The sequence below is a fragment of the Cavia porcellus genome, unplaced genomic scaffold (assembly GCF_034190915.1).
Source record: "Cavia porcellus strain 051 isolate PalLab524CR breed Dunkin Hartley unplaced genomic scaffold, mCavPor4.1 scaffold_17, whole genome shotgun sequence".
In the NCBI taxonomy this organism is placed as follows: domain Eukaryota; kingdom Metazoa; phylum Chordata; class Mammalia; order Rodentia; family Caviidae; genus Cavia; species Cavia porcellus.
In genome coordinates this window covers 59,495,415-59,510,509 of record NW_026947500.1, presented here as the reverse complement: position 1 = coordinate 59,510,509, position 15,095 = coordinate 59,495,415, and the positions used below count along the sequence as shown (strand labels likewise).

Here is a 15,095-nt window from a genome sequence, read left to right as displayed (position 1 = left end):
CCAAACCTGAAAAAAAATATTGATAGACAATTTAGATACACAAAGGAAAACACCACTGAGCAAAGTAGATAATTAAACAGAACAGAAAGGTAAAAACACAATAGCAGAGAGATAACATGTCAACAATAAACCAGCATATAACAGTTATAACCATTAATGTGAATGGTCTCAATGCACCAATCAAAAGAAACAAACTAGCAGAATGGATAAAGAAGCAAAATCCAACCATATGCTGTTTACAGGAAACCCATCTAACACAGAAGGATTCTCACAGACTGAAAGTCAAAGGATGGAAAACAATGCTTCATGCAACAGGAATCCAAAAAAAAAAAAAAAAAAAAAAAAAAAAAAAAAAAAAAAAAAAAAAAGCAGGAGTAGCCATTCTGTTTCTAGACAATGTGAACTTTTAACCAACAATGATTATAAAGGACAAAAAAGGTCACTAAATACTCGGTAGGGGAAAACTCCAAGAGGAAGAGATAACTATCTTAAATACATATGCACCAAACTCCAGAGCACCCAGTTATATAAAACAACTATTAACAGAAATGAAAACTCAAATTATCAGTAACACAACTGTAACAGGAGACCTTAACACGCCATTGACCCCAAGGGACAGATCAACCAGACAGAAAATGAGCAAAGAAATAACTAAATTGAACCACACCTGTGAACAAATGGACTTGATAGACACATACAGAAAGTTCCACCCAACAACATCAGACTACACATTCTTCTCAGCAGTACATGGATCATTCTCTAAAATAGACCATATATTAGCTCACAGAACATACTTAAACAAATACAAAAGAGTTGTAATCATCCCTTTCATGTTATCAGATCATAGTGCTTTGAAATTAGAAATTAATGATAAAAGATGCTGCAAAAATCCCACAAACACATGAAAACTGAATAACACACTATTGAGTAATCAGTGGGTCACAGAGGAAATTAAAGAAGAAATTAAACAATACCTACAAGAAAATGAAAATACAGGTGCAACTTACCCGGATGCATTGTGGGATGCAATGAAAGCCGTCCTCAAAGGAAAATTTATTGCACTGAGTTCCCACATCAGAAAAACAGAACGAATACAAATAAATAACTTGATGCTACACCTCAAACAGGTAGAATAAGAAGAGCAAGTCAAGCCAAAGGCAAAAAGAAGGGAGGAAATTATAAAAATCAGAGCAGAAATCAACACAATAGAGACTAAGAAAACAATCCAAAGAATCAACAAATCAAAGAGTTGGTTCTTTGAAAGAATAAATAAAATCGATAAGCACCTAGCCAACCTTATTTTAAAAAGGGAAGAAAAAGCTCAAATTCATACAATAAGAAATAAAAAAGGTGAAATAACTACAGACTACAGAAATACAGAAGATCATCAACCCCTATTTCGAAAACCTCTCTCTCAAAGGTTTGATAACACAGAAGAAATAGACAGATTCCGAGAAACATATGAAGTACCAAAGCTAGATCAAGAGGGTATAAAACTGCTGAATAACCCATATTAATGAAGTTGAAAGTGAAATTAATCCTTACCTAAAAAGAAGAGTCCAGGCTCAGATGGACTCAATTCTACAATAAATACAAAAAAGACCTAATGCTAACATTCCTGAAACTATTCAATGAAATTGAAAGGGAAGTAATCCTTCCTAAGTCATTTGTGAAAGCAAATATTACTCTAGTACCAAAAGCTGAGAAACCCCAACTAAAAAAGAGAATTATAGACCATCTCCCTAATGAACACAGAGGCAAAAATCCTCAAAATATTGGCATATAAAATGCAGCAAATCATCAAGAAGATTATACACCATGACCAAGTGTGATTCATCCCAGGAATTTAGGGATGGTTCAACATATGTAAGTCAATGAATGTAATCCACTGTATCAATAAAGCCAAAAGTAAGAATTGCATGATCATATCTATAGATGCAGAAAAATCCTTCAATAAGGTCCAACATTCATTCATGTTATGAACTTTACAGAAAATTGGAATAGATGGTCTTTACCTCAATATAATAAAGGACATTTATAACAAACCAACAGCCAGCATCATACTAAATGACCAAAAATTGAAAGCCGTTACTTTAAAATCAGGCACAAGACAAGGATGTCATTTATCACCACTCCTATTTAATATAGTACTGGGAGTACTAGCCACAGCAATTAGACAAGAGAGAGAAATAAAAGGGTTAAAGATAGGAAAATAAGAAGTTAAATTAGCATTGTTTGCAGATGACATGATACTCTACATAGAAGACCCCCTAAACTCCATTGAAAGACTCTTAGATATAATAAATATATTCAGTAATTTGGCTGGATACAAAATCAATACTCAGAAATCAATAGTATTCCTATACACTAACAACAAAATCACAGAAAGGGAAATAAGAGATATCACATTCTTCACACTAGTAAACCAAAAAATAAAGAAATATTTAGGAATTACTCTTATGAAAGAAGTGAAAGACCTATACAGGGAAAATTATAATACACTGAAAAAAGAAATTGAAGATGATCTCAGAAAATGGAAAGACATCCCGTGCATAGGAAGAACAAACATTGTGAAAATGGCCATTCTCCCAAAACTGTTATAGAGATTCAATGCAATCCCAATAAAAATACCATCAACATATGTTATAAATCTAGAGAAATCACTCCTAAATCTCTTCTAGAACCAGAAGAGACCTAGAATAGCAAAGGCAATTCTAAGCAGCAAAGGCAAGGCAGGAGGCATCACAATCCCTGACTTGAAATTATACTACAAAGCAACAACAGTAAAATCAACATGGTATTGGAATCAGAACAGAGCCGAAGATCAATGAAATAGATTAGAAGATACAACAACAACTACAAACACACTCAACCTCATTATCTTTGATAAAGGAGCCAAGCAGGTTCACTGGAAGAATGACAGTCTCTTTAATAAGTTGTGTTGGAAAACCTGGCTCTCCATTTGCCAAAAACTAAAGCTAAACCCATGCCTATCACCATGTACTAAATTAAAATCTAAATGGATCAAAGATCTGAATATTAAAACAGAAACACGAAATCTATTGGAAGACAAATTGGGTAGAAACCGTGAAGACATAGGGGTAAGTAGAGAATTCATGAACAGGACTCAAACCGCATGGGAAATACTTCCCAGAATCAATAACTGGGACCACCTCTTATTAAAAGTTTCTGCATGTCAAAAGAAATCTCCAGCACATTGAAAAAAAAAAAAAAACCCTAAACTGGGAAAAGATCTTAGTGAACTCACCCTAAGAGGAGGGACTTTTGTCTAAAACATATGAAGACCACCAAAATTCAAAGAGCCAATCGAAAAATGGACATCTGAGATGAATACGCACTTGTCCGATGAAGAAATACAAATGGCAAATAAATACATGAAAAAATGTTCATCATCATTGGTCATTAGAGAAATGCAAATTAAAACCACAATGAGATTCCATCTCACTCCTGTAAAAATGGCCAGGATCAAGAAAACCAACAACAATAGGGGCTGGAGGTTTAGCTCAGTGGCATAAGCACCTGCCTTGCAAGCAGGCGGTCATGAGTTCGATCCCCGGTACCGATAAAAATGAAAAAGACAAAAAAAAAAACAACAACAACAAAAAAAAAAAAACAAATGCTGGAGAAGCTGTGGGGAATAAGGAACTTTCCTACACTCTTGGTGGGAGTGGATACTGGTGCGACCTTTGTGAAGGTCAGTCTGGAGATTTCTCAAAAATCTGGGATTGGAAGTCCCATTTGATCCAGCTATTGCACTTCTAGGCATATTCCCAGAAGAACTGAAAGCATCATACCACAGTGATATATGTGCATCTATGTTTATAGCAGCACAATTTGTAATTGCCAGATCTTTGAAACAATACAAGTGTCCATCAACTGAGGAATGGATAAAAAAGTTGTGGTATTTCTATACAATGGAGTATACTCAGCTATAAAGAAGGCTAACATTGAGATATTTATCAATAAATGGGCACACTTGAGACCATACTCATAAGTGAAATAAATCAATCTTGCATGTGTGGATACCGAATAGTTTCCCAAATGTAAGTAATGATCCAAATACATAAAAGTATGTTGTAATCATGGTTCCCCATTATGTGGCCTTGAAGCCTTATAAAGTTTTCACTTATTAATTGGAGTGGCTTTATCGTGGGTTGCTTGATATTATTGCCTGCGATGAAATGAACAGCTATTTTGAAGAAAATAAGTCATCATAATAGCTAGTGCTGATTTACTATCATCTTGTTTTGAAGTCCCACCAAATTATGGCTCTCTGTCTCCACTGGTTTTATCATGATGTATCTTGCTGGATTTTATTATATGTGATAGTATAAACAAAAATTGTTATAGGCAAAGAGATAATATAGAAACCATTGTTCATTTTCTGTTAGCTGGTTCTAAATAACCTACAATGCTTTCATCCACTTGAATGATTTTACACTAAGTTGATATGTTTGAAGCTATACTATATGAAGTTATATTCAAACATTTCAAGGAAAAATCACTATGGTAACTGCTATTAAGTCAGGTTACTTGGTAGTGAAGCACTAGGTTGCTGAAACTGTCATGCTTTGACCTGTATTGTTATGTTGTTATGTCTTCTTTTATCTCAACCTCTCCCTTATTCATTAAAACAATTATTTGGTTATTTTTTATGATTTTTTTAATTAAGGCGAAAAAATAAAAAAAAAATTAGCAGGGTATATTATAGTAGCTTTTTTCATTTCCTATTAACTTGATTTGAAGTCCTGTATTACTCCCACTGTCTTGTGTTGACTGATTAGACTCTGTTCCGTTCTGTATGATGGTATCAATTTTGAGGGTATAGGCAACGAACTTTGAAGGCAATAAGATTCACTATGATGCCAATTCTGGTTTGACTATTATCTTCTTTGGAAGTCCTGTAATGTTTACAAGGTTTAGGTTTTATTAGTTTTGTTCTCTACTGTTTTGCTCAACTTTATAATACCTAATGAGATAGACAATTCTTTTTAAGGAAGCAAGGTAACCATTGTTGATAACCTTGTACTCTGTTTTTACATCATGTGCTATGTCTATCCTTGGTTTTGACTGACAGCTTTGTTTTGCCATATTTGACTTTATTAACTTCCAAAAAAAAGTAATAAGAACTAAGGAGAAATAAAACCCAAAATGCGTAAATTTTGTTGTAGAAAAGAAAGGAAAAAAAGTGCTCTAACGGATACAACTGCAAGTGTGTTTAAGAGTGTTAAATAGATGACCATATTAATGTTTTTGGTTGGATCATTGAACACAACTGTTTGCAGTCTTACTGTTTGAATGTCCACTTTGTATGCTTTGATACTGTGACTTGAGCAACTATCTCTAAGATGATAATGTGTAATCTATTAACTGGTGATTTCTTACTTTTTTATGTAGTTCTGTATTACTTCTACCCTTACACTGCTTTCTTTTGTTTTGTTTTTTCTCTTTCGCCTTTTAAATAAAATTTAAAAATTTAAAAACAGAATATTAAAACTGGAAGAAACATTAATTATCATTCACTCAAATTTTCATCTTTCATGAAAAAAGAATGAATAAATTCTGGGAAACAGGGAAAAAATATACCCAAACTAACGTTTTCTGACTTCAGTGGCATTTTTTTTTCTATTGGTTACATTATTGTTGAGTTTATTCTTTGGCTCCAAAGTTTCTTCATGGCATTTTTCATCTCTATGTTTCTGAGAGTATAGATAAAAGGGTTCAACATCGGGGTCACCACAGTATAAAACACATACATTGCCTTATAAATGGGAAAAGTGACCATGGGCCAAAGGCACATGTACAGGGCATGAAGTATAAGGTGATCATGGTGATTTGGGTGCCACAGGTAGACAGAGTCTTCTTTAGGCAGTAGAGGATGAGGACATAAAAGGGGATGAGAATAGCCAAAAGAAGCACACACATCAGCCCATCATTGATCCAACAAAGAACCTGAAAAAGTGGTTGTCAGCACAGGAGAATTTTAAGAGAGGGAAAAGGTCACAGATAAAATTGTTGATGACATTTGGGTCACAGAATGGCAACCAGATCATGAAAAGAATTTGTATGAGAGAATAAAGCAATGCCCTGGCCCATGCCAGGGACACTAGGAGACCACACACATGCCTGTTCATTGTGATCATGTAATTCAGAGGCCTAAGGTGGCCATGTGGCAGTGATAGTTCATCTCCATGGACAGGATATCCACTTCTCCAAAGACATTTTCTGCAAAGAACTGAGTCATGCACCCACTGAAGGAAATGGTTTTCTCTTCAGCCTGTAAGTCAAATATCATTTTGGGGGCCAGGGTAGAAAAGCAGCAGCCATCAGTGAAAGACAATGAAATACAGAAAGAAGTACCTGGGGGAACACAGGGACAGGCTACTGGTGACAGTCACAACAATGAGTAAGTTACCTTCCAGGGTGAGTCAGTAGATGATGGCAAATATGACAAACAAAAGAGTTTGTGCAACTCTGGATTCTGTGTGCGGCCAAGCAGGATATCATGTTGTTCAATTGTTCCATGACTCTAGTTTGGTAGATAAATAATGGAGCTGGGAATAACAAAGGCATTAAAATTGTGCCAGATAAGTTATGAACAAACAAATAAACACAACTTCTTTTTTTTAATTTTTATTTAAAAGGAAAAAGAGAAAAAACAAAACAAAACAAAGCTGTGTAAGGGTACAAGGAATACAGAACTACAAAGAAAAATAAAAAAAAAAACAGTAAGAAATCACCAGTTAATAGATTACATATTATCATCTTAGAGATAGTTGCTCAAATCACAGTATCAAAACATACAAAGTGGACATTCAAACAGTGAGACTGCAAACAGTTTTGTTCAATGATCCAACCAAAAACATTAATATGGTCAGCTATTTAACACCCCTAAACACACTTGCTGTTGTATCCTTTAGAGCTCTTTTTTCCCCTCTCTTTTTTACAACAAAATTTACACATTTTGGGTTTTATTACTCCTTAGTTCTTATTACTTTTTTGGGGGAAGAGAATAACGTCAAATATGGCAAAACAAAGCTGTCAGTCAAAACCAAGGATAGACATAGCACATGATGTAAAACAGAGTACAAGGTTATCAACAATGGTTATCAACAATGTCTCTTGGAACAAACACAACTTCTATCAAGATTTTCTACAAGACAGATGACGCTCCAAGGAGAAAACTTGACTTAAATGTTTAGTCACTTTACTAGGCATATAAAGATAGATAGACATCTGTCTGTCTCTCTCTGTCTCTCTCTCTCTGTCTCTCTGTTTATCCATCTCTCTCTGTCTCTCTGTCTCTCTCTGTCTCTGTCTGTCTCTTTCTCTGTTTGTTTTTATTTGTGTCTGTCTCTCCCTCTCTCTTCTTCCCTCTCTGTCACTCTGTCTCTGTCTCTATTTTTCTGTCTCTGACTGTCTCTTTTTCCCTCTGTCTCTTTTTGTCTCTCTAACTCTCTGTCTCTGTAGTTCTCTCAATCTCTGTCTGTCTGTCTGTCTCTCTCTCTTTTCTCTCTCTCTCTCTCTCTCTCTCTCTCTCTCTCTCTCTCTCTCTCTCTCTCTCACACCCCCAAGAATGATTTTATGTTGCCTCATTTCAGACCTTTCCTGGAATGGTATGCGAATAGATATCTCCCAGAAATTCCCAGCATATATTTTCCTATGGAAAAATCAGGAATAAACAGAGGACCACAAGAGAAGCAGAGGTATGAATTCATGGTGGTATATACCCTCATCTCTCTTCTCCAGGCCCTTGTCTGGATGAGGCTACACTGCAGAATTTGTTTTGCTCATTATTTTTTCTTGTTTCAGGGTGAATAATAAGCACTACCTGAGTTTAATTTAAAGTTAGGAGTGATGTAGCCACATTCTAGTATGAAGTTAACCGAATGTTGGAGGCTGAAGTAAAAAGTATCCAGCTTAAAATGAGATCATGCTGCATGGAAAACATCGAAGTAGACATGATCAAGATTATACCCTGAGACCAGTGGAAGAAGCGAGTCCTGGAGATGTTGCCATACACTGTGTGATGCCAGGTAGTAGCCTCCAAATTTATTAGAAACATTCTCATTCACTATTTGGACAATTTCAGCCATGTTTAGTTATCATGAGCTTTAAAGAAGGGAAAACATTATATATATATATATATATATATATATATATATATATATATATGATACATAACTAACTATATTATGAATTCTTGTTAGTTCATCAAAAAACCTGCTTGTGTTTGCATTGTGTTTCATTTAAATGCCTAAATTTTGTAATCTGAACAACTTTGAAGATAAAAGTATGCAACATATTAACACATGCTAATTTCCTAATTTTTAAATTCTGTATCATTTTTGTTTGTTTTTAAAATTTTTAAAAAATCTAGATTTAGAAAGATGATGAATAATGCCCTCTATTCATTACAGAACAATATTTTTAAATGAAGAAATAAAGCCATTATAATATGTTAAATAGAGTGTGTTCTTTAGAGTCTAATGGAGTACTTTTATCACTTTTTAGCTACATGGTATTCATTCAGATGTTGGTCTTGCAGCTCCTAAATAGATAAAAATAACATTAACAGAAATGAGGAATATCATCATCACATGTATCAAGTGGAAATCCTATTGTCAATAAATCTTTTGTTGTAGGCTCCATATTCTGGCAAATGAATAAAAAATCAACACTTTTATCCTTGAAACATTTAATTGTTTTAACACTAAGTGAGAAAAATGAAATAAAATTCAACTGAAATGTGAAAACCAAATTATATTCAGAAAAAAACTTAAATATAGATCTAAATGCATTAGACAATAGATTATTCTTGATAAACTCAAAAGATTTTTGATATCTATTTATTTATACCAGAAATTTAACTCATGACCTCACACTTACCAGGTAAGCTCTTGAGCTGCTTAGCTAAACTTCCAGCCCAGATTCTTGACATTTAAAAATACAAATAAAATTGATGAATATACATAAAAGGATATTAGCTTTCAGAGATATTTAAAATAATGTATATATCTCATAAAATAGTTCAAGAACTAGATAAGCATTTTTCCAAAATTGATTATCTTTTAATCACCAAAAGAAAAAAAAAACATATAATAAAGACCAGATAAAACATAGAAATTTTCAAAAATTATATCTGGTTTTTTGTGTTGTGATGGACATTTTATGTGAAAATACAGTGATGTAGGAAACAGGAGATAAACATGACACATTCAAATATATAAAAACCTGGGACTGTCTATAAAATATTTCAGCAATTAGAGCTATTGCAATTTTGAAATCAAAATGGTTACTTCCACATTATTATAAAATTAGGGAAATTAATAAAATGAATTCCACAAACTATCTAAAAGGTCTATATTTCATAAGTCATGCAAAAATTCAAATTACAACCAGTTAAATACTTTTAACTAACTGTTTTACTAAGAAATATAATAGTTTTGTAACTTAGTGCTCTGAGTGTGTGTTAATACAAAATATTCTGAAGTCTAATGTTATATAAAAAGGATTTTATAACTAGTCATTTTCTTTGGTCCATTATTCCTTATTCTTAGAAATCTAGTCTATGTCACAATACGCACATTATAAATACAGCATACATATTCAGGATAGGAAGTAGTAAGAACATTCCCAATATCTATGTACTAAACAAAACTGTTAAGTGGTTTATATAGATGTGAAATGTCAAGTAGAGATCAAAGTTATCGAGGAAAAAAAGCTACCGAGGTGAAAAGAATTTTCAATATAATATGAGTGGAACAATGAAACAAAAAGTCGCTTATAGATAATGAACTAAATTGTCCAAAATGCTATAGAACTATAGGAAATAACTAAGCCCACGAAAGACCATCCAACTCATTGTTATTGGACCTGGATACATAATTTCTTGAGGCCAAAGTATTGTGCTCATAATTCATAAAAATCCATGAAAGCAGCAACACATTATAAATGTAACACATATGTAAACCAAAAACCTTCTATGTTCTCGAGAAATGAGGGAAGAAGAAAGACAAAGATAAGGGTAACTGAAGGGTGGAAGTAATAAAGTATATAATATATTTTCATCAATATGACAAAAGACACCCTGTGCTTTTTGTAATTCATATGCACTACATTGTACCTACATTTTTGAAGAGTTGAAATGGAGCCAGCATTTCCTGACCATCACTAGCTGCTGTTTTACATGAGAATCTATGTACAGCTTAAGTATAATATTTATTTGCTCCATTTAGTGATTTGAAAGTGGTTATGAAAAGAGATCACCTAAATAAAGATGAATTTATAGGCTTTTTCTCTCTAAGTCAAATAATTCTTTCATTGTAGGCTCTAACATTCCAGCTCAGAAAATGAAAATTTAAAAAGCAACATCAAAACATTAGATATCAAAACATATCTGTAGAGAAAAAATAAACGAATAATTGGGTGAAATCTTTTTCTAAGGCATTTTATTACACTTTTGACAGAAGGAATGACCAGTAAAGTATATTGTAAAAAACAGTCTCATCTGAGATATAATCATATTCAAAATCCCCAAAATGGCAAACTATGTGAATACAGAAGAAATATAACCATGAAATCTGTAACAAATGAAAATTGCTTTGGCTTGGCAGGAACCTGAATTCAGCTATTTTAAACCATTTTTCAGCTAAATAGGCTTAGCTAAAAGTAACACTTTCATACATAGAAGTCTGGATCCAAATAATATGGAAACTCAGCACCCAGTAGAAACAACACCCTGTGGCTGCTTATGCTGGTGGTCAGAAGTCCTGAGTCTGTCATTATAGACATTCACATGTGTAGTTTCTGGAAAGTCTTTAGTGGATGTTAGGCAGATTCAAAGAGGTGAGCATGCTCTAAATTCTCAGTTCACAGGGGACTAAAATGAGCAGCTCTTGCCAAGATAGCAAACAAATCAATTTAGCCTCTTTTCTCTCTTGGGGCAATGATATTATTCCACTGTGTATTTTTTCCTGGACAACTTACCCTTTATTGACAACTGTTATTCTTTCTCTATCATTGCTTACTCACTGTATAAGGGCACAACTATATATTATGAGGGATTTATAGCTCAGATAATTTGAGCCCATTTTTTGGAAGGTGTTACAATCAAAATCATTTTGTTCACAACGATGGCCAATGACTGCTATGTGACTATCTACAACTCCCTGAACTACCTTATCACAATGACCAGGAACTTCTGTGTCATGATGGTGAGGTGCTTTGGTTGGGAGAGGGCTTCTTGTATTTGCGGGTTCAGTTCTTCCTAGTTCTTCAGTTACCCTTCTGTGGGTCCAATATAATTGATCACTTGTCTGTGGTTTGTACCCTTTGCTGGAGCCTGCCTGCACCAGCACTTACGTCACTGGGCTGTGGCCAAAAACAATGAACTTCGTCGTGTTGCTGCATCTTATGTTATCATTATTCACTCTTTAATGTTCCATGGTTTGCAGAGAAGACACAACTTTCTCTCTACCCGTGGGGCCCACTTCACAGTGATCGTCTTGCATATTAAGTTATATGTACCCATCAACATTTTACTTATAAACAAGAACATAGTGGTGTTGTTTGGCATTCTGACAACTATGCTAAATTCACTCCTTTATACCTTGAGAAATGAAGACGTAAAAAATTGGCATTAGAGAGTTCTCGACATGATAAGAAATTGCAGGTGAATAATAAGTGCCACGATGGGGGGCATAAAGAAACTTTATTTCTCTGATTGAAACAACCAAAACTCTTTTTGGAATTACCATATAAAGATCATGTAATTCATCTTTCAATGTTAATCAGCTATAATAGTTTTCTTAGAGTACTCAATTGACTTGCCTAAATATTGTAGACAATAAAGGTTTAGGATGTTTCTGTATCTCCTGAATTATTATTTCTATTTTAGAAAAGTGGAAAATATATTTTCTAATATGGTGAATTGATTAACCAAGCTCAAAGTCACTCCACTACCATCATCTGAATATAGCAAACCACAACACCACATGAGGCTGTGTGACCATTCATTGTGCTGTAGAACACCAAGAAGCCCAGCTCCACACTTTCACACACAGCCTGCATCATAGGTCCCATGCATACAGACCTGGCTTTTATTTCTCTCTCCCTCTGTGATATCAGCAGAGCAATAGCTACAGCAGGCGAGTGAGGAGCCAGGCTTGGGGACAAGTGAATTGAGTGTGACTCTCATTTTCTGATTCTCATTCTGTGCTGATGACCTTGAATAATTGAACCTACCACAATGAACTTTTGATGCTCAGATGCTAAAGGGGTAGATATTTTAGATTACACATATAAGTGGGATAATGTATTTATGTGACTGGCTTAGATGTTTGAGCCTAATGTCCTCCAGGTCCATCTATTATATGTCAGATGGCAGGGTCCCCCCCCCCCATTTTTAAGGCACACAATCCAGAAAGTTAAAAGAAAAGTTATAAAGATTATCTGGGTTTCAAATTATTATTGTGAGTGCAAATTAAGTGATCTCTATTGATTTAATGTAGCTCCTGACATAGTAACTCCCCAAAATATGCATATATACACATATATATTTATATGTGTACATTATACATATTCATGTATATGTATTAACTCAGAAAAATTCTGATGTATGTGCACACGTAATAATGTACAATGATATTTACCATAGAATCTTTGTAATAAAACAGAAATAGCCAACGACATGAATGCTTCAAAAATATGCGTGAATTATATTGATTTTGTGTGCAGTAGTTTAAATTAAATTGAAATTCTATGTACCAATAGAGAATAGCCTACAATAGTAATGTTGTATGAAAAGGTAAATTGAAGAATGATCTTTATAATATGACGACAATAGTAGGAAAATCACTAAAAGACAATATTATTTTATTTCTATGTATGTACACATGTATATTTGTGCATGTGACTACTATTTCTTAAAAGACATTGAAATAATGCAATCAAATTTATAATAGGTTTTTTGTTGAGCAGAAATAGAAGAGCAGAGAAATATTTTTTAATATCTGCATTTAAAATGAATGTTAAATTCACATATATTTCTATTATAAAAATGGAAGACAAGATCAGATACATCACATTTTAGAATAATTTCTTACTGATTTCTTTCTTTTAAAACAAAGGAATTCTGATGCTGCTTCTCTCTTGGTCCCACCAGCTCTGTGTCCCTGCATACTTGTGACAGCGGTGCTCAAAGTGACTCATCCTCAATTCCAGGCTCCTCTTTCCAGGACTCCCATAAACCTCTCCCATCACATCATCCCTGGGCTCCCGGAGCACCACATTTATTCCTTCTGCACTGTACAATTAACTTCTTCTATAACCGTGGTTAAGCATCTGCAACTTAAAAGGTAGAAACTAAACTCTGAGGAGATATTATTTATTTGTTCACAGTACCACATTTTCACAGCAAATAAGCCTTTTTTGACCCTCAATTTCCTGTTCTAAAAATGAATGTTTTATTCCTTAATTTATGTCCCAGTAACAAAAGACTATACATGAAAAGAAAATAGTAGCTGACTAGTGATAGGAGCCTGAAGAATTTTGATTTCCTTCCCTTTACAGAAAAAGTTGTGAATCTGTACAAAATAAAATAGAGAATTTGAAAAGAAATTCACTCTCCAGAACACAAATGAATGTGTAGGTAAGGCTTGGTAAATTTTCACTATTATCACGATTACCATCATTACTGTTATCATCACCACCACCATCATCGTTGTCATTGTCATCATCATCCTCATTTGTCATCAATATCACATTCTTAATTTTACATGATTTTCTTTCTCATTCTGTTTCACTTGGGAACTAGATCTTTGAAAGTTGTTTTTAAATTTTTAAAAACTGTTGTCTATAATTTGAGGATGATATTTCTATATAATAATAGGTAATATCTGTTTTTCCATTGTAAGCACAGTACATGAGACCTGGCTTTGTGTAAGGTCAGGGAAGACAGGAAATGTCAGGCTCAGGTGCTCCTGGGATCCCTGAGGTGGGCATAGTTCTGACCTAACCCACAGAAAAATAGGGTCATGAGAGAGGGAATCTTTTGAGTCTGGGGAATGCTGTGTTCTTTCCCCTTTTCCAGCACATCAGATGGTAGAGGATTCATAATTTTTGGAAGCTTTGAAGTTAGTGCTTCTCATGGATTTCACAGTCATTCTCACCATTTGTTACTACAGAGATACCGATATGCATGTTAATCCCCGATTAAGCACCTTTATTGAAATACTAAGGAACTATTACGGGGTCACTATTAATCAGTGGATGTCATTTCAGACATATTTTGTAATGAAGAGAGTTTGGAATTTAGGTCTCATTCTCCTCTATCATAGTTAGTGAAAAACAGTAAAGGTGCCTTTATATTTTTCTGTTATAATCTATTGACCCTCACATCTCTCTCATCTCTGGACTAGTGAGTGTTGAAACATTATTCCCAACTTTTCAGATAATATGTGGTTTTGGTTTAAGTAATGCACCTTTATTTAAGGAAGTATGTGATGTCATGTCCTTGTGTGATGAGAAATCAGGGAGAGAGGTGATACAAATGGTTTACATTTATAATGGAAATTTGCTGGAAATAAGATAAAAAGTGGGGACTATCTAAATTATGCTTCCATTGATGGTAATTTCCTACAGTCACTGATTTATCATCAGATCCTTCTGTTCCTTTGTCCATGTCTCACATGGAGCTTTAATGTTCAGATATTTTCACTATTAACTCCATAAGGCATATTGATTGTATTTCTTTTGCTCCATTAAATTTTTTTCCAGTTCCTTTTGTAAATAATTGTATAGCTATTGGGGTTGAGAAGCAATTCTTTTGGAACGACTAAAGATTTTCTATTGCACATTAGAAGAACATTTGTAAACCTGTCAGACAAGGAAGATAAAATTAAAACATTTTAATGAACATATTTCTTGAGGATATTTCCTATAATAGGACATTTCTTTCATATACAGTTGTATTTTATTTTTTAAAACATAACTTTATTCTGGCTATAGCACAGAGTGGAAAAGTAGTCTAGAATATGTTGTTAACCTCTTTTATACCCAGGAAAGAAATAGTG

The 15,095-nt window shown here is 34.0% G+C and overlaps 1 pseudogene; it reads right to left on the bottom strand.

The window, feature by feature from the left end:
• Nucleotides 1-5,653: 5,653 nt before the first annotated feature.
• Nucleotides 5,654-13,776, bottom strand: LOC134471128 (olfactory receptor 4C5-like; annotated as a pseudogene).
• Nucleotides 13,777-15,095: the final 1,319 nt, after the last annotated feature.